The sequence below is a fragment of the Amblyomma maculatum genome, chromosome 10 (genome assembly GCF_055883805.1).
Source record: "Amblyomma maculatum isolate TAMU_Amacu chromosome 10, ASM5588380v1, whole genome shotgun sequence".
NCBI classification, from domain to species: Eukaryota; Metazoa; Arthropoda; class Arachnida; order Ixodida; family Ixodidae; genus Amblyomma; species Amblyomma maculatum.
In genome coordinates this window covers 48,456,423-48,476,402 of record NC_139353.1, presented here as the reverse complement: position 1 = coordinate 48,476,402, position 19,980 = coordinate 48,456,423, and positions in this window count along the sequence as shown.

Sequence of the window (19,980 nt, the reverse complement as noted above, 5' to 3'; positions counted from 1 at the left end):
AAAGGCTACACAAACCAAGCAATACAGGCGCTCTTCCCTTACACTGGCTGCACGACTTCAGCACCATGAATCAAGTTTCCCGGAAAATCATCGGGGAGCCGTTCGCGTTGTCACACGGCCAGCAGCGTCTGTTGCACTGTCTCTCGTGGATTTCTCCAGACGGTCTTTCGAATGTTTTCGCGCGCAGCAGAAAGGCACTAGGTTGGTCTAAGAACATAGAGTAGACAAGAAGCACCATAAAACAAAGATGTCCTCAGTGATTAACATTTCTTGCGCACTTACAGTAGGGCCGAATGGCCAAAACAGCGTTGCTTTTAGCCGCACTAGAAGAAACAAAGGCTTGGGGAGTTCGGGCTCTGTGCAAACTGTGCATTGTGGAAATGGTTTGCAAGAAAAATAGATGTTCCGTTAACGATATGGTAATTAACGACCCCCGTATTATGTGTATGTACCTTTCGAAAGAATTGCTTGAAGGGCCATATGAGTATTTAATGTTGTGCGCTTGCGAAAAGCAAGCGTTTTCGCCCTTCTATTAGTTTAGCAGTCTTGGCTCTTGAATGCCACTTTCAACCTGACAAGGATTGCTTTTTGTCCTTTTTTTGATGTCTTCCATCTTTTCTTTTACTCGTCTCGTCCTAGCATCAGCACTTCAGTTCCTTTGAAAAAAACGAGTGAACTCTGAAATTTCAACATCGTAATTATTTTTTTTATATATTTTGTTAGCATCGCTATGCGACAGCCGTCGTAGATGACGGCACCACTGAACACTTTCTTACTCGGGATCAGAAAGCCTTAGTCGCTGCTGAGGTTACGGCGCTCGACTAGTGTGCCCAAAGATGCAGGTGCGAATCCCGGCTGTGGCGGCCGCTTTTCGATGGAGGCGGAAAGCAAAGCACCCACGTGCTGGGCGATGTCAGCAGACTTTAGAGAACTCTAGGTGGTCGCAATTTTCGGAGTCCTCACTACGTTGTTTCTCGTAGCCTTAGTTACTTCTAGACCTTAAACACCACAAACAAAACCAAACCGATGCCTTTGCCATTAAAAAATAGAGATGAAGAAAATCCCTGTTTACGCTTTGGAGGGCAGTGCTTATGTCGGTATTCACAGAATGTAGATAAACACTTGAAAGGAGGCAGCCTGAAGTACAATTCCTTTTTTTTTTTTACTTTAAGCATATCGCTTGTCCCGCATCGCATGTACTCTGCGCCACAACCTGCAATTCGTGTCAATCATCCACTTAGATGTTACTCGCTGGAATCGAGCAGTGTTGATGGGAAAACTTTTTCATTCACTCTTTAGAGTTTTTGCTTGTAAACATGTTCTAAAATATGTTTCCTCATTGTTCATAACTTCAATTTTTTTTCCAATTTACATTACTGCTTCTGTTGTTAAACAAGTTTTAGAATATTTCCTGCCCTTCTTTGTGTGTTTTTAACCTGCCTCTAAAGGTTCCACCAAAGATTCACAGTATTCCTTAATAATTAGGTGAATTCATTACTGTTCCTTCTTTCCAATTTCGAATCAGAGATATCAACGTGCTTGGGGCTGGAAAGGAGCTATTCAGAGAAACACGATATGTATGCTAGACAAAGTAAACGTACGGCCTTTGTTAGTCACTGGATTAATACTCAGGTAGCTGCTGCAGGTGTATCTCTCGCTGTAACTGTGAGTTGACATATGTAAGCAGATCAAATTTAGTCTTTTTTATGTGTACGCTCATTCCTTTTTTTCAGTGTAAGCTTTTTTTATCGTCCCCATTGAAATATATGTGCATTCGACCCACTTATTCGGTACTCTTCCTACTCCGTCTTTTTTGTTTCCTTTTCTTCATTTGGTATAAAAGTTTTCAACATTTTGCATACATTGCCTCATTCATCAGCACGTCTTTCGGCTTATTTTCTGATGTTGTGCATAACCGGAAACCCCCTCCCCCCTCACCCGTCCTGCATTGCCACAAATGGCGCTGTGTACAGTTAATAAATGCTTAAATGCTAGAAAGCTTTTGAGTAGTTACAGATGCAGTAACCCTGTGGCAGATGCATCAAGTCTGCGACTGCAAATAAAAAGAAGCACAGTTCTAATTATTCCGCTCCGTGACTTTTTCTTTACAATGTGCAATAAATAGAATAGACATTTTACTTTCCTTATTGGTCGCGCTGCACTCTGCTTGACAGCAGCGATACGAAAAAGAAAACATAAATACTTTCATATTCCCAAGCTAGTACTGTATGAACCAGAGCGGCCTGATATCTACTCTGATATTTTGTTAGCTCCCGAGTAAGATCGTATACCTTGAGACCTGAAGGCACGCAAGACTATCGAATGGAAAGAACATTTCGAGGGCAAATCAGATAATAGGGGGTTCAGGTATCTCGTATATTCTATCTCCTGCGCACACGATCAAAGACGGTAGGTGGCCCTTCCACATCGTTCTTTTTGGTCACGATACCGGGGGAATCGCTGCCGTACCCAAATATTTTCCTGCCTACATCGAGCAGCGCAGTAGAATGATGCAGCTATGATGTCGAGGTCTAACCTTTGCATGCATCCAGGTGCCGATTAGAATAATATGTATGGGTACTGAATACCATTTGGCGATATACGCTGCCGAGAAAGTGTTTATGCATGGCGTTGACTGTTGTAAAATGAGCCGGTCGAAAGGTCCATCACCGAATATGTGATTATTCACAAAATGCATTTATTTTCACTATTAGTACCTTTCTAATTAGGGAACTAATTTCGTTACAAGGGAAACACAGCAGTTGGTATTAGGTATTCACGTTATAATAAAATGAAGACACCTTCAAGAATGCGATTCGTACAGGTTGCTAAGGACACAGGTTATTATAGGTTATGCGAAAAGTGCCCTTTGCGCTTTGGAAGTAGTTCAACCGATGATGCTGTGCATGAAGTTTTTCGAGAGTTGAAGAATATATTTTCTGATTGTAGCTTACTTTGTCTCACTCCGAGGGTAAAAATTCTCCAAAAAAGATCGAAAACCTAGATTATGAGAGTGAGAAAGGAGGTTTGAACATGACGCCACCACTTCTGCAGTGAAGCCAGGGACATTATCGATGGCGCACCGCCTGTGTTGAAATCTCATATTTTCCTGAAAGCAGATTATTTGCATTGGAAATCACAGCACGCATTCTCTGAAGAAATTTACTGGACCAAAAATCGATGATAACACACTGCACATGGCCGTATCCCCAATTTATCTGATCATACGATATCTGTTCTACATGTAAAGACAGAAAATCCTAAAAAATGACAGCCTAACATTTTTTAGATTGCATAAGCTATCGGGGCAACAGAAGAAATAATTCTTAGCGCCCTTATATTGCATCTCAAGCTATAGGCTCCTACTGTTGCCACAAGTAAACGTAGCGGCACAGGTTGAACAACCTAGCGCACCTATAATTCCACAAGCTGTTTTGGTGGCAGAAGATGGAAAAAACCTCTTCTACAACCTAATTCATACAATGCAACTCTGACTCATCTAGCTCGCACTATCCTCGTACGGTTCTCCCGACCCCTTCGGACCCCTTCCGTTTCTGAGCATCGTTCACTTGCTCGGATATCCTCTGCATTCAGAAATCATACGTGTGTGGAGAACGCCATACAAATATTGCCAGCCAAGTGAACGCAGACTTTATCGATAGATCAGCCCACTGAAACGATCGAATCGTCGCTTTGGCTGAAAGTTAAAATCTAAATACAAGGAAATGCCAAGAAACAAACTCTAGATATTGTAAGCAGACACGAGTGCGTCATAAGGGTATTTTGGGTCCCGGATCCCTGCGCCTAGGGAAACTATGATCTCTGAGTTTTTCTCGTCCCTGCCATGACAGGTTTGATTCGAATATCTGAAAAAAAAAATGACACAGTTCACGTCCAAATTTCTCATAAACAAATGCGTTATTCGCTGCCGAAAAGCAAGAATATAAAGAAGAAAAGTAAAAAAAAATATATGTTACATTAGAGAAATATGCAGGTAAAAAACATTGATACAAAAGATGCTGAAAACACAACATTAAAGTAAGGAAAAGGATCTGTTGAGAAAAAAAACACACAATGAAAACCCTAGAGTTGTCCTCAATTTCAATTTTAGCGCGAGAGTTCATCAACGCTGATGAAGACCCAGGAACGAAGATTTGGAGGGCTCTGTCAGGCATACTACGGCTCTTGAGGCTGTCGAGGCCACGAGAGTTGCTACTCTCTGAAGCAAAGTTTGCGGCAACATGCGCCAAGCACGTTTCAGCAGAGCCGTAGTCAACGCCCGGAGGCCAAAAGTTTTGCAGTAAAAACCCTCGCTCTGCTACCACGTTCTCGTTCGCAGGATAAGTGTTGTTCCTGCAGACTGACCTGTTTATGCGATCCAGTCACGTTTTCCAAGAATCCTCGTATACAGAGTACATAGCACGACTTAAAAGCTCGTGGCACGTGTGCTCTGACTTATAAACAATCGCTCAGCTCTCGTTTGGTTGTTTACAAAATAACATTCCACCGAATGCACGGGCGAATTCCTCCTACAATTCTAAGCTTCCCAGCGCGCAGAGAAGAGGTCCACGAACCGGAGGAAGATTTGCATTCGGCAGCCATCCTTGCCCGATAAGCTTTTAAGCTTTCGATCTGCCTTTCGACGATTTTTCTCTCTTATTTCAGACACTAGGTGAAACGCAAGATTTTACAGAGCGTGAGGCTATGTTGAGGGCGGAGTATGGACGAACTTGAAAAGCGCTATTCACAATGTAACATCCAACAGAGAGTGATGGAATTGCGGGAAATCCCGATAAGGTAGGAAATAGCGGCATCTGTCGTTGATCGCGCGATTTAGCCCCATGGCGAAATGCACAGGCTGGGTTCACGCGGGCGTCGCCGTTGCGTATTGCCAATGAGAATTCTATCACGCATGCTCTTTTACTTTTAGGTATTGCTTTTCAGACCTGTTTCCAACTTCCTTATGGTTCTCGAATACAGCGATTCGCTCTCACTTAGTTTGGTGTAAGAAGGTAAGAGGTGAGAAGGAGGGAGTTTGCATTACAGTAGTTGTTGTGGCTGTAGGAAGAAAGAAAAGAAAATGCACGGGCCTGCTACTGGCTCTGTAGCTGAGCCACCTCCGCTGCCTCGTGCAGACAAAAGAGAAAATAGACAAGAAAGAAAAGGAAGAGGGAGAGAGAGACGCGCGTCGCAACAACGGCCGTCGTCCACCACCACCGAAGCGGTGGCGGGTGCAATGACGGCCTACAACAGATAAAAATTCGTTGGCAGGCTAGCCCCCGCCGCAAACGGCGGTGACCTAACTGTCGCAGCCCCATCCGGGGAACTTGCGAGGGAGACTGGGGTAGAGAAAGAGCGAAAATGAATGGAGGCGAACCGTTCTAAGAAGATAAAGGAGTGTGTCAGTGTTAATTCGCCTTCTTAAATTACTCCGAATTTCTTCGTAAACGAAAACCTTTCCGTTGCTTTGTGACAGCCGCGGCAACGTATTTTTTCTTGCTGATCTCTGGCTGTACTCAGGCTTGCTTATATCCCCCAAAATTTATTCCCTTGCTTTCTTCGATTACAGGATGGATCGTTGAGCTAGAGTGTCGTTGGTTGGTCTATCATGCCTTCTTCGCCTCATAAAGCCGCTAAACGCAAGCTTGAAATCGGTCGTTGTTAAGATCGTACAATCCCTCTTCTCCACTCCAGACACTCCTCTTTGTTTAACATAACCAGAGCAAAGACATTTCGCGTTCGTTGAACACGCATTTTAACTGAATAGCTTCGGTCATGTTACCGGAACTCAGTATTGCTTAGTCATCGCTGATTCCATATGGTATGTTCCACTCGGCTTCTGGAAAGCTTGTTCCGGCTTCCAAAACAGGCACAGGTGCAGTGGACTAAGCACTACACACTTTCAACGCCCAGTGCCGGCATTTCTCTCCGGAATTAGGAAAACGTAGGCTTGAATAACTGTCCCGCATAACATTCTATGAAAATAATTAGCAGAAATTATCTTAATTCGCCCTCGCCTCAGTGGTTCATTTCGTTCATTTTTCGTAGTATTTCACACATTTTGGAAATCACAGTTATATCCCTGGCGACAAGTTGGGCTCGTTGTATGGGTGTCAAACCAGCGTCGATGCACCGGTCAAAAACTTCAAGGGAAGATGGAGGGGTGACAGGAAGAGGCGTTATGGCACTGATGTGAAGTCAAGCGCTGTATCGATGAAGGGATATGTGGCGGTGGCATCGAGCAAGGCAACGCTACCCAGCGATTGGCCACGGAGTAAAGTTGGTAGACCAGGGGCACGAGATGCAAATATGAATAGCACTTAGCTACGAAATATTGTCAGCACGACACGGGGCAGCAAAACGAAGTTCTAGTCAGCGCATCGTAAAGAGAATGCGTCAATTACAGTGGCGTCCGAAAGAGCAGCACAAAAAAAGAGGTACAAGTCAAGCATTCAGGAAAAAATCGAAACGTCGGTGTCCTCTGCGACGACCACGGTAGCAGCAGCATGCAACAGGTACGTCTAAGGGAGTGCCCCTCAGGGGTGATAACTCAAGTCGAGCACGGCAGCAATCTATTACGGCGTAATGATTGGAGATGTCCCAACCAAGAATGACGTTTTGAAATAAGCAGGCGAGGACGATGAATTCTATTGCGTATAGAACATTCTCGATAAGAAGGCGGGCGGTAGAGGCGGCTAATGGTCGAATGTCCTGAGCACTGGCGGCGCGAAGAGAAACGGCAGGAAGAGGTGTAATCACCTTTTTGAGTCTGTGACTGAGGGCGTAACTAAGAATCGAAACAGCTGCGCCAGTGCCAACAATTGCTTCGGCGGCAACGCCCTCAATGAACGCGTCAATAATGTTAGCGGGCATGGATTCCTATCTTGTTTTATACTCCAACACATCTTTTTCTAGCTATGCAGCAAGGCTACGGGGCCGGAGCTTTCATAACCGTGTTACTACGCCATGTAGCTCTGGCATATTAGACCTCATTTATCGTTTCCGTTTCAGTTCAGTTTTTATCTGAAATAATAGTTATAGAGCTGTGAATGAAGCAGAAGTATCTTTCTTTGCACTACTTTAGGCATAAATGTACGTGATTTTTCGGTTACTGAATATCATGCGCCGCTACGTACATTGTCAAAACAAGTGGATTGCTAAAGTGGGCTAAGACCGGCGGGTAGATGCAGTAGAACCAGTCGATGTACGGTTCGAGAGATTACAGTCAGATTGCACAACCATCTTATTTGCACTTCGAAGTAAACCGATTTTAAAATGGACACCTCTAACTTTGTACTGACATATCTGTGTTGCAGTACTATTGCGATGTAATAATAACATGAGTGTTTCGGTGATGAAATATTATTACAGAGCATGATCGGAGATATTTATGAAGGGACTATTCTGTTGCACAGTGAGCTCTTGCGTTTTCACTTAATCGCTTTGGCTGCATAGCCAGAAAAGTTGTCCGAGAGTTGAGTCCCTGAATGCACAGTTCTTGCCTCCAGAACTGCGCCCGTTAGTTTTCCGCGTGGATGGTTGGTTGGTGGCGGAGCATCGAAAAACAGAAACGACGGCCAGGAGGCGGCGAGCGCTGGGAGCGGAGATCGTACCATAGAGAGGACTGCGGAGAAGGCTCAGGGCACACAGGCGAGGGGGACGGCGGAAGATTGTACGTCTGCTCACGTGTATAGTCATAGGGACGATGGCCCCGATTGCGAAACCATAAATTGGTAACGTTGCTCAAATAAAATATAAGATTGGTCAGCTTCACTGTGTCTTTCGACTTGTTTTACGCACTTACGCGTTCACAAAACGCCGACCAGTCTTCCACATCCGTGTCATATGTGCCGCCGCTGAAGATGGCTCGGGCACGCTGCCGCGCTGGGCCAGCACAGATGGCAACCGATGAATGGTGTGGGGCTGTTTGGGTGGCGGTCTCAGACATCACTTGCGTGGTTGGCAATGATTGGCTGCGGAGCTCCAGGGTGAGGGGTTTGCTATCACATTCACTGCTTGTAACAAAAGACCTTGTACAGGAGGCTACGCCGCTAACAACAAGCAGAACGTCCGGCTATCAACCTAACTTTCTCAGTACACGCTTGAGCGTCGGACCGAGCGTTTTGCGGATATTTCGTCGTCTTCCTTCAGCGTCAGGCGCCACACACACACACACACACACACACACACACACACACACACACACACACACACACACACACACACACACACACACACACACACACACACACACACACACACACACACACACACACACACACACACACACACACACACACACACACACACACACACACACGCACACGCACACGCACACGCACACACACACACACACACATACACGCACGCACGCACGCGCACACACACGCGCGCGCGCACACACAACGTGTGTGTATGTGATAGAGAAAGAGATGATAAACGATGTAGTGCTCATAACAGCACTGCCTCCGAGGTGGATATGGATGATTACGCTTGCTTTCTGCAACAAATTTAACGGCGCATTCAATCAGCGGGTGCCAAGCGCTCGGAAAATGCAAGTGACCAATACATTTTGGGGGCAACTTCCTGAACGCGCAAATCTGTCACAATCTTGAAAGGCGTCCGAATACGAGCGCGGCGCAATTAGAACCAGCTAAACTATAAAATAAAAACACCGGGAAACGCACTCATGCAGCTTCTTGACGTCGAGATGCGGCATTTGTTTGCCGTCACTAACTCGCCAACTCTCACTGTAGCGAATACCTGAAAACCTCCAAGAAACCGAACTGGAATTTAAACAGTTTTGTTTTTCAAATATTGATTAACGTTTATTAAAAACAGCACAAAGCGAGAAAAATGTCGAAAGCGCTAACGCATTCCTATGCAAAATTACAAGAGCAGTTTCTTTACAGATTTTTGCTGCCAAGAAAGTGGTATAGTTGGCACGCTTAGCTGCATAACATGCCTCAAATGTTTTCAAAAACACTGTGATTTTATGTATTCCTTCTTCGCTACCATTATTTTGTTCTTTCGTTGTTACTTTGCTTTTCTTAGTTTCTCATTTGTTAAACGTCTTCGTACTCACGGTAATTAACGTAACACGAAATGAAGTCGGTCGCCGCAACGCTCACTGCGTTGAAAAATGCATCGAGAAATGAAGCTTAATTGCGCTTAACCGCTGTCGCTTTCTTGGCTAGTCCCGGTGGATCGCATCGTCCTGTTCTACCTTCGCTCCTGTGCCTGGCGGGAAGTTTTTTCCGTTGCACTGGAACAGATTCCTCTTAATTAGCACGGTCATTAGCGCAGACATTTACTTTCGGAGACAATGAGTAAGTGTGTGTCGTAATGTAATGTCGTATCTCCTTGCTCCGCATTAAGAGAAATGACAAATCTTCGGTATGGTACACACAGAGTTTTTTATAATTATTTGTCATATCGTGAATAGTGGTGGTACCAGTCGTGCACCCACAAAGACTATGAATTTCACCAATCCTGAAACGTCCACGCAATGCATGCGTTTTTCTATATCGGAGAATATACAACAGATATTTTGTTCTTATGTTCATTTTCTTACATTTTTTTGGAAAAGTCCTTGTTTCCACACGAAAAAGAGCAGAGAAAACGAAAGCCACAAAGTGTTTAGCTCTTTCTAGCTATTAGCGGTGCCCTGCGAACGACAACGCAAACGATTGCTGGAATATTGGTGAATTGGGTCTTTAAAACTATCGATTTAAATGCACGTTCCATATAGAAGGTTACGAAAAACAAAACGAGCTTGGAAACTATGACAAAGTTCAAAACTACTCAGAAGGATAAAGAAAAAACAAGAAGCGTTTCAAAAGTATTGTAAAACATAAACCAGGATTCACTATAAATATTTAGGAGATACACAAAAAACCTCAATCTAAAGACAAACTAAACGCGAATACTCTCATAACATGTTCGACGAAATAGTACATACGAAGCATCTGTGGAGCAAGCTCTTTTCTTTAATGACTGCGACATTGCAACTAGCGGGGAAAAACACAAAGGACAGCAGCCATTAACGAATACACACCAACTAGCCCAACTGTCTTCTATGATCAAGCTCTTTTTCTGTGATGTTTCTTCGCGTATCGATGTTTGGTACTTAACAAGTAGCGGCCAATAATTAGCAGTCGAGTGAGAAAATGCTGACTTAGAAATTCAACCAATACTTCACGCTCCTTATTGACTGTATATATATAATGACAGCGCCATGCGTCACCGGAGGCCACCTCCGCTTTCTTTTCTATATTTGTCGGCCTAACTGATGAGAGGGAAGTAGTACTAATAGAGGGAAGTAGCAAAGTAGTAAACTCTTAAAACACAAAGTGTGAGGACATTTATGGTTTAAAAATGCAACCCAACAGATTTGTTTTCGACCTTACAGCTCCAAGTGTTGCTTAAATCTAAAAATTTGTTTTAAGTACCGTATTTTTTCCGCAAAATATGAAGCATGCAAAAGTAAGCAACTTGCATAAAAATGAAGATGAAAATAACCTAGCGAACTACGGGCCAATTCAGTTTGGCTTGTGTTTTCTAAAGCACTGGAAAATGTTCTTCTATTGGGGATGTAGACATTTTTTATGGCCACTCGCTAATTATAGATTCACACCACGTTCTATGCAAACCGCATCCTTCACCAAAAATATTTACCTTGAAAAACTACAGAGGTCAGGAACCTTGGTGGTTGTCATTGATTTACCGAAGGTCTTAGACGGGCTGAACCGTAATATACTCTGTAAAATCCTCTCCTTGTACGGCGTTCGTAGCATTGCAGAACAATTATTAAACACCTAAGAGATCGATACCAGTCTCTCTGCATTGATCGGGAACTATCATCGTCGGAGCAAATTAAATGCGCTGTGCCTCAAGGTAGTATTCTAGCGCCTCTGTTATTTATTATGGCGAAAGCCTTCAGTGACTCATCGTTGTCAGCAGGAGCTTTCGGCAGAGGCTGTCGACAGAAGGTGTCACGCTTTCGAGGGAGACAGATAAACATAAATAAATAAACCTTGTCTCCACCGGAAATCGAACCTTCATCCCTTGAATCCCCAGCCGAGGGCTTTACCAACTGCGTCACTTTTTTTTTTTCTGACATGGTATTTACTACACGTGGTTATGTACCAAAAGTGTTATGTACACAGACTATTGATAATGCACTCAGGCGTTGCTGAGATGCACAACAGAAAACACAACTAAAAGGCAGGCAAAGATAAACACCGTGTCACCAGCGGAAACCTGCGCCGCTCTCCGGATTGAGAAACGCACATTATAATTCCCCTCGTCTACCGTCAGGATAACGGCATTCCGAAAGTGATGTATACTTCGATTTTATTTTTCTATAAACTAATTATAGAACGCCGGTGAACTTTGATGCGTTCAATGGAATGCTGGATGTGTTCGCCTTTCATATGGCGCTTCCTCGAACGCCGCACCACACAGCAAACAGAAACAGACCAAGATGTCTAGCGGAGTTAATACATCAGGCATCCGCGGCATTTCAAATTTATTTACAGAATAGAAAAACCGCAGTATCTGTTACAATTCTCCGCGGACACATGCACCGCGCCGTAAAGGAAGGGATGAAGGTGGGAGCTAAACAAGAGAGGGAGACAGAGATGCCGTCGTCGAGGGCTACTATCCACAGCCCTATATTGGAAGTTTTTGTCTATATATATATGTCATTGTAAAAATTGATGCTTCATCCAAATAAGTAATTTTCTTAGGTGACACCAGCCTATTTTCTACAGGCACTCATCGAAATGACCCCGTGAAACTAGTAAACCAAACTGTCAGTAAATTATGTTCATGTGCACTTGAAAATTTATTGTTAATCAATCACACAGAAACCAATTATCGTCCTTTTTTTCCGCCACAAATCAACATCATTAAATACTGTAACTGTTTTGCATGTAATTCATCGCGCAATTGAAATTTCCCCTTTTGTTAGTTGGTTTTTTCCTTCAAGAGTTTATGCTATAGAACTCCGATACGGATTACTTTCCCGTTAAACTTTCTCTGGTTTTAGGTATACTGAGAAGATGCTGACATTTACCCCCAACACATGCAAGGCGATTCCTATATAAGGCAATTTTCGATCTGCAGTTCCATTTCTGTCATTTAGTCTCGAAAAACTGCATGAAAAGAGCTCTTCGAGAGTTCTGGAGAAAAATGTCTTGCGCGCAGTTTCAAATCAACCAAATCGCACCCACACTCATCCACTTTGCACGAAATATGTAGTAATTCAAGTTAATATGATCTATGTGCATTGACTTCCCTCAATGTTCAAATCGGAAATCAATAAACGGCGTACAACATTCCAAACAATCGCAAACTTGAAAGTAAGCAGTTCGTCTCGCTCATATCAATATCCAGATATTTGGTTCATACCGAGGCTTTGAACGAATTATGCACTGCAGTTTATTTGTTTGAGCCTCCCACAAACTGTAAATAAACTAGAGCGTACGGCTGAAGGTCTACGTAAGCTATAAGGGGAGGGTTTTGTCACTATCACTGCGTTATACGACAGTGTTTGATGTTGTTCGTGCCTATGAATTTGTGTGTATGAATTTCTGATACCACATGACTAGTTAATTTTTTTTTGCCACTGCATTCTGCAGACGTCTGCTGTTACTGCTACCAAGGTTTATGAGAATTAGGGTTTGTCATGCCTCAAAATTGTTCCTTATTATCAGCATTTGTTGCTAGCGTGTTTCTACATTTACAATTTTGCAATATTGTGTGCAACTGGAGAAAATAAAACATAATGGAGGTCCAGTTGGTGATCCATACTTGTACGAAGAAAGCACAAAAAAGAGCAACCAAAAAAGGCTCTCTGCGACGTATCCTCTTCTGTAGTTGCCTTTTTTGCGCTGTCTTCGTTCCAAGTACTGTACTCTTTAGTGGCAAAAATAGACCAATCCAATCTAATCTGCTAATGTATTGTTCCAAAGCATTTGGTATATTAGGCACCGACTGGATAATAATCAACCATGTAAACTCTATCAAATGCACTTAAAATCGGCTGCAGCACATATCTAAAACCGCTTGTCTACGCAGGAGTATTTGACAACGACAGCAGTTGGCTGTCTACTTCTGCGCGCCCAACATGCACGTAGAAGTCAGAACGCTCACATCTGGTGTCAAAATAGTTAAAAAGCGAAGCCGCAGCCGAAATAAATTAATTGGTAAGTGACGGCAGTATGTATGGCGACTGCTAAGAAACGAACGAACACTGAAATAAAAGTGTAATCGGTAGTTCCCAACCAGACATTTCTTCCATGATTTTTGGCGTCCATTCGTAAATACACACAACGCGCAGGAAGTGCGCGATGTGTGTTTGTTTATCATGTGTATTCGTATGAAGAAACGAATAGGCAGAACCCCTCCCTCACAGTGCAGCCCGTTTCCGAGATTCAAACGGGTTTAAAAAGACTTCAGGCAATGCCATTTTTATACACTGCTGGGGTGGGGCAAAACGAACGCCAATGTCGATCGCAGCCTAGGTATTGTAGTTAGTCCCAGTAGGTGTGGATATAGAACTTGTATGCGGGCTAGTTGGTTCGATGAATCGGAAGACGTCTGGCGCTTCATTGTCTATTACACCCCCCCCCCCCCCCCACACACACACGCGCACCCCCCCCCCCACACACACACACACGCACACACACACACACACACACACACACACACACACACACACACACACACACACACACACACACACACACACACACACACACACACACACACACACACACACACACACACACACACACACACACACACACACACACACACACACACACACACACACACACACACACACACACACACACACACACACACACACACACACACACACACACACACACACACACACACACACACACACACACACACACACACACACACACACACACACACACACACACACACACACACACACACACACACACACACACACACACACACACACACACACACACACACACACACGATAATACAACAAGACGTTCACATCGATGATGCGCACACTGCAACTGGCTATATTTCGTAGCAAGGTGAGGAACACATGACAAAGAAGAATAAAAGGAAGGGTACAATGATATGAAGAAAAACTTGAAAAAAATTCGGAGAAAAATATTCAAGGAAAAATAAAACAAAAATAGTGGCAAATTGCGCCTATCTTGTTAAAGACAGTAGACTCACACACTCCCCCTCTTGACCAGAAATGATTTTAATACTTCAATTGCTAAACTTTCTCGGGTTCATGGTATGCTGAGAAGATGGCGACATTTGATTCCTTATTATGATATTTTATTTTTTTCCTTCAATGTGATTCTACGACGTTTTTTTTTCATGTTACTCCTCTTCTTATAGTAACCTTCTTTTCTTTCTTCTTTCTCCTGTATTTTTTCTTCTTACTACAAATAGAGCCAGTTGGCAGTCTGCGCATCATTGGTGTGAAGAGGAACTAAAAATAATTGCTCCTCAGTCGAGACTTCATTTTATGATCATTGGTGTGAACATCTTGTTGTACTCTCTCTCTCTCTCTCGCGCGCGCGCGTGTGTGTGTGTGTGTGTGTGTGTGTGTGTGGGTGGGTGCGTGCGTGCGTGCGTGCGTGCGCGTGTGTGTGTGTGTTACACTCACAACGTCGACGCTATATGCGCTGCGAACATGTCCTCATAATCTGTCGCTGTATGAGCTGATGAAGCCAACTCTGTGCCTGTATTGTAGCCGTAAAAAACGCAAACAAGATATCCCTAGATGATTAGGATAAGTAGCCTTGTGCCAGTAAATGTGTTTTCACGGCTGTTATGTTGTCCCTGACTTTAAACACGATATCGTCTATTCTCATGAAAGTGCGCCGTTTACTCTGTCAGCAGCTGTGCCCCCTTCAAGCACGCCGACCCATGATAGTTAGTAATTCCGAGGAACCCGGAAAGGTAAGAGAAAGGTTTATATTCCTGGACGGATCAGTCACGACTGTGGCTTAACTTCTGCAGCGGAACATCCTTGCGTTTAAGGGAAACGTTTTGGCTGTAGTGTGTTACCTTTGTAACTTAGCTAAAGTAGCCTTTAAGCATTTCGCACCTTCGCACAAAACTTGCGCACGTGTACCACGTGTCGTAGGGTAAAGCCAAATTGTAGTCCTTTTGTTTGCATGAACCTCGCAGGCACCGTCACTAAAACCAGCAAGGGGCTGCCTTTCTTTTTATATTCCTTCATTTCATGTCAGAAAGACTCAATAATGTAAATAAATACTTAGAAATTTAGTGGTCGAAACTGGATATCACAAATATAGCAGATATTTTATCATCCGTGAAGGCATAAAACAACCATATCAATTGGTGAAACATGGTCAGTCACGACGAAACAAGGACAAAAGTTGAACCTCATTCCCAAGCTTAACGATTGAAGTTATTGGTTATTGCTTTCTCAACGCAAAGACTTGTGTCTCCACTTCAGCAAGATGGTTACTCTTTATGTGTTACATAGATTTCTCCTGGGACTAAATAGGCCGGCACATGCACCAAAGCGGCAGATAATAGGTAATTTTGAAATTTACCACCGGCAGTATCCTACAAAGGAATTAGCATTCGAAAGCTAAATCCTTCCCTGCAATCCCATTTGTCTGCATGGAACACTGAACAATCGTTACAGATTGGGGTTTCCTAAGAGAATGCTGAATTCTAAAAAAGTAAAATGATTTACAAACCTAGTCGTACAGCGAAAGCTATCAATCCATTGCTTCCCACCCTGAGCGGCGTTATCGGCTGATGCAGCAGGTGCCACGAGCTGGGGTGCTTCGTAAGAATGAAAGCAAGGTTGAATTTATGACCGCTCAACATACTTATTTTTTTACCCTAAGGGAACAGAGTACAATGAAGAGGCAATTTTAGTTTAGGAAAATGATTCTGAAAGTAAAAGTTTTATTAAACTACAAGGTCCGAGGAAAATACGGCTAAAACAAGACTCCCAGCCCCCTGCTCAAAGGGGAATCCATGAATTCGCCCCATTTGACGGGCCGCACAACCTTAGACACTTCGGCAAGGAATCCATGCACGAAAGTGGCGAACGCCTGGGTACTTAGCCCGCACAACAGTGTGTAGACATTCAATGACAAAAGAAAAGGAAAGCCCGGTGGGATATAAAAAAAAAAAAAAGAATTGCGCGAAGAGCACGTAGATCTCCCCTAACCTTCGACGTACGAATAATAAAGAGGAACCTATGCGGTGTCACAGTAACCATGGTGCATATCCGGGCGGTCCACTTCACAGATGAATATGAATTGAATAATATTTCAGCAGAAACTTTCACAAGTAATATACGCTGCACATGTTGGGGGAAGAGCATCTCTGAGGCAGAAAAAAGGAAAAGGAAGTAAAAGCAATTAATGGCGCGGATCTGTTGCCAGGGCAGGCCATCAAGGGAAGAAAGAAAAAAAAGTTTCACCACACATAGGCCCACTTCCATGACGTGGGACGGCCTATGGTGAAAATTGCGTTGAGAGACGCTATCTATTCTCGCGTCAGAGTAGCAAGGCGTGGAACGCAGGCTACGGGTGTCAGCATTCCGAGGTAAACGAATGCATGCAACACCCTCTTGACTAAGGCCCTTCCACGGAGGCCATGACGTCACGCCAGTTGCCCTCGCCAGCCCGGACGCTGCTTTCGGCCGCCTGGCGTTCGCGTTGAATCTCTCGCGGCTGCTTGTTATAATGACACCCAGGTGCGCGTTTGTTGCAGGTTTTTTGCGTTCGGTAATTATTAAGGGAGCTTGACTAACACTTCGAGTTTTTTTCGCACCACCGAGGCATGCATCGCCAATGTCTAAGGTAGCTTTTAGACTTATAAACAGCGTTCTGAAATAGAGTCGCAAATGCGTTTATACAAATAGTTTTATTGACAGGAAGGGTTGGCAGCGGCCAATTTCATTTCTTGCTTGACGTCTTCATTTTTCCGTCCGCAGCTTTTTTTTTTTTTTTTTTGCGCAGCACTTTGAATATGATCGTTTCCAATTTTACAAAAGTTGTTCAAAGTAACGTTTGTTGCGGCACGCACTACATGACGCACTAGTTTCTGGTGTGTGACCATTTTTACAGGTTTCCAAGATGGCATCTCGCAGAAATGAAATGCCTACGGGGCTAGCCTGCCTCCGGATTTGTATCTTGTAGGCCGTTCCTTCACCCGCCACCGCTTCGTTGGTGGACAACAGCATCGCCCTCCGGGGCTGGGACTAGTTCAAGTATCCTGTGCATTTCGGGTAAATAGGTGGTACAGGACTGGACACCAGATGAAACCTGTCACTGTCAACTGTCAAAGTCTTTCCTGTTGCTGCATAAAATTAATGTGTGGTAGCCTCTTCATTAGGTCTTTCTCTTGGAAGTGAAGTTCACAAACTTGGACAATGTATGAAAAATATGTAGTCACTTATTGCCGGTATATGGACACACTATTAAATAATTTGCGTGTTATTAAGCAGTCCAACACAGCTAGTCCTGCATACTTCTGTTCATTATCCTTGGCCTGGTCAAATTCACTAAGACTGCCAGTCTTTTCACGTCAAACATTAATTAAGCACTACATGGCCTTCTGGTCGACCACGTGGGACATGGGGAGTACGGCATAAACTTCAGTATCTCACCACTGAATGCACTCTGGGTGTGAAATACTTCAGCGGGATGACTCTAATACACGATTCATTTCTTGGAAGAAGGCAGCGGTGCAGGTGACAACACACAAGATAAGAAGCACGCACAAACACGAGGACAACGCTTCATTCCTGCTGGCATCCTTTGGAAACGCGAGAACACGCACCTTGGAACCAGTGTCATAGTTCCCGCGACACACAGGAACACAACACCCCCCCATGTTACGCCACGTCAAGTGTAGTCTTTTGCGCAACGCCATATCCTCGTTGCAAGCACCAGTGATGCTGGTCACACTTCAATATTTTGCACGTACTGATACATGCAAAAATGCATGCACACGATTGAAAGCACACTTGATCGTGGGAAAACAACCCAAAAATAACGTCAACGCGGAGCTGTGCAGCACCAAACCTAATCAAGAGAGCGACGACTAAAAAGCTGATATTCAGTTGCTCAAACATTTTCGCTCGAACCTGTTTGCGGGAATGTTCGGAGAAAGCCTTTGTTGGCTCATACTGTCGTCGAGCAAAGCTATCCGGGCGAGCGGCGCACCTGGTTGGTCGACAGAGAAGTGACGTCACCAGCCACCAAAATCGAAGCGACTAACCAGAAGTCTCATTTTGTCTAGCGTTCCTGCCATCTGCAATCCCACACGAACGCGCGCCAAAGAACGCCACGCGACAGGAGCGATGGTGTACCGTCCGAACGCCAAAGGTGTTGGCAGAAAAGGACGACTAGCGTGACGTAGACGCTGGAGAGAGGAGGATGTGAGCAGGCCTTGTAAAAGTTGAGAAGGTGTTGATGCATGTCGCGATGCTTAGCAGCACAGTCATCAGGACCAACTTGTAGCGTTCCGTCTTTAGAAGGTGAGTACATGCCAAACCAGAACAAAATTAGTGATAGCGAGAATGCTCGCAAAGGATAAAAAAAGGCACACAAGCCAAAAGGTGACTTTATGTGCCACACAGAACTGTAATCCGTAGTTTATTGGGTTAGCTGAGAGGGCTGCAATAACTTTGAAGAACACTCTTCACAAAAGCATGCAGGGAACATTGCAGTGAAGATTGTACCGTATCTTTCTCCGTGATCGCCGAACACCAACGCATAATGGGGCGATTCCTGTTTTTATCCTACTTGAATCACTGTATCCTTCCCTCTTGGAGCTGCAGTTGGAATAGGCGAACATTCCACAGGCAAATCAGTCTAGCAAAATAACTATGGTGAGGGGGGGGGGGGGGGGAGTTCTAGGTCCGGGGTAATTTTAGAACCTGAACACTCAACGATGGCGGTGGTACAGGACCCCGATGATGTACAGAGTCGAAGACATCATGACCAACTGAAGGTGGATAAAAGGGGCGAAGTGACATATGAGCTTGCTAGACCGACGCCCCTAAGGGACGAGATACAGCCTCAAGTGGCCTCGGCCTCCTGAGCAAGTTCCAGTGATGAATTCTAAAGCCAAGGCGTCCAAGCTTCCAACTGTTCCAGTTATTCATCTCAATCAATTTAGCATATGCTGTCACAATACAGAACCACGTGGCTGGCACCATGACCACCGATCCTCCTGGTCGCAGTAGCCCGACCGCTGACAGTTCGCGCTGGCCCACGCGCAAAAACCGTCCCCTTGTCCAATTCACTCCATAATGAGGAAGAAGTGTGGTGCATGCTCTCTGTGTCATGTGCGTCTCTCTGACTGTTGTGAGAGATCACTGCGTCACGTGCATCTCCTTGACGTCACGTGGTCAAGAATCGAGAGTTGCAACCAATAAACGTGCTCAGTCTTGCTTCAGCCTTGCATTGTGTAGTATCGTCGTTGTCTGGTGCTGAGGTGTAGTGCTGCCTGTCCGCCTTCCCTATTCAAATTTACCGCCAACCACTGGCAGGTGTGAGTGTTATTCAGTTTATATTGAATCGCGGACACTCTGGCAGCCCCACAAATTCTCTTTCACATGTAGTCTGACCTCAACAGGACTTGCAGGTCAAGTTCGTAAAGACAACAAAACGAACAAAAGATTTGGACAAAAAATTTACAGCCAGTGAAAGCAAACCACAGGATACGCCTCTCCACATAACAAAAAAGAGATAAAATCCAACCATTCGACATGTAGATCGAATGGTTAGACGAAGAAAAATAATAACTCAAGAACATACTTCCAATCTGCAAGGTAAGTCTTGCGAAACGCTGTCTAGTAGGCAACTCGATCACTTGTTCCTTTGCTGAAATTTTTAGTTTGTTTCTCCTTTCTCCTTTTTCTCCTTTTCCTTCCCGCTTGCTCTGTTGAAGAAAGCAGCCTCGAAT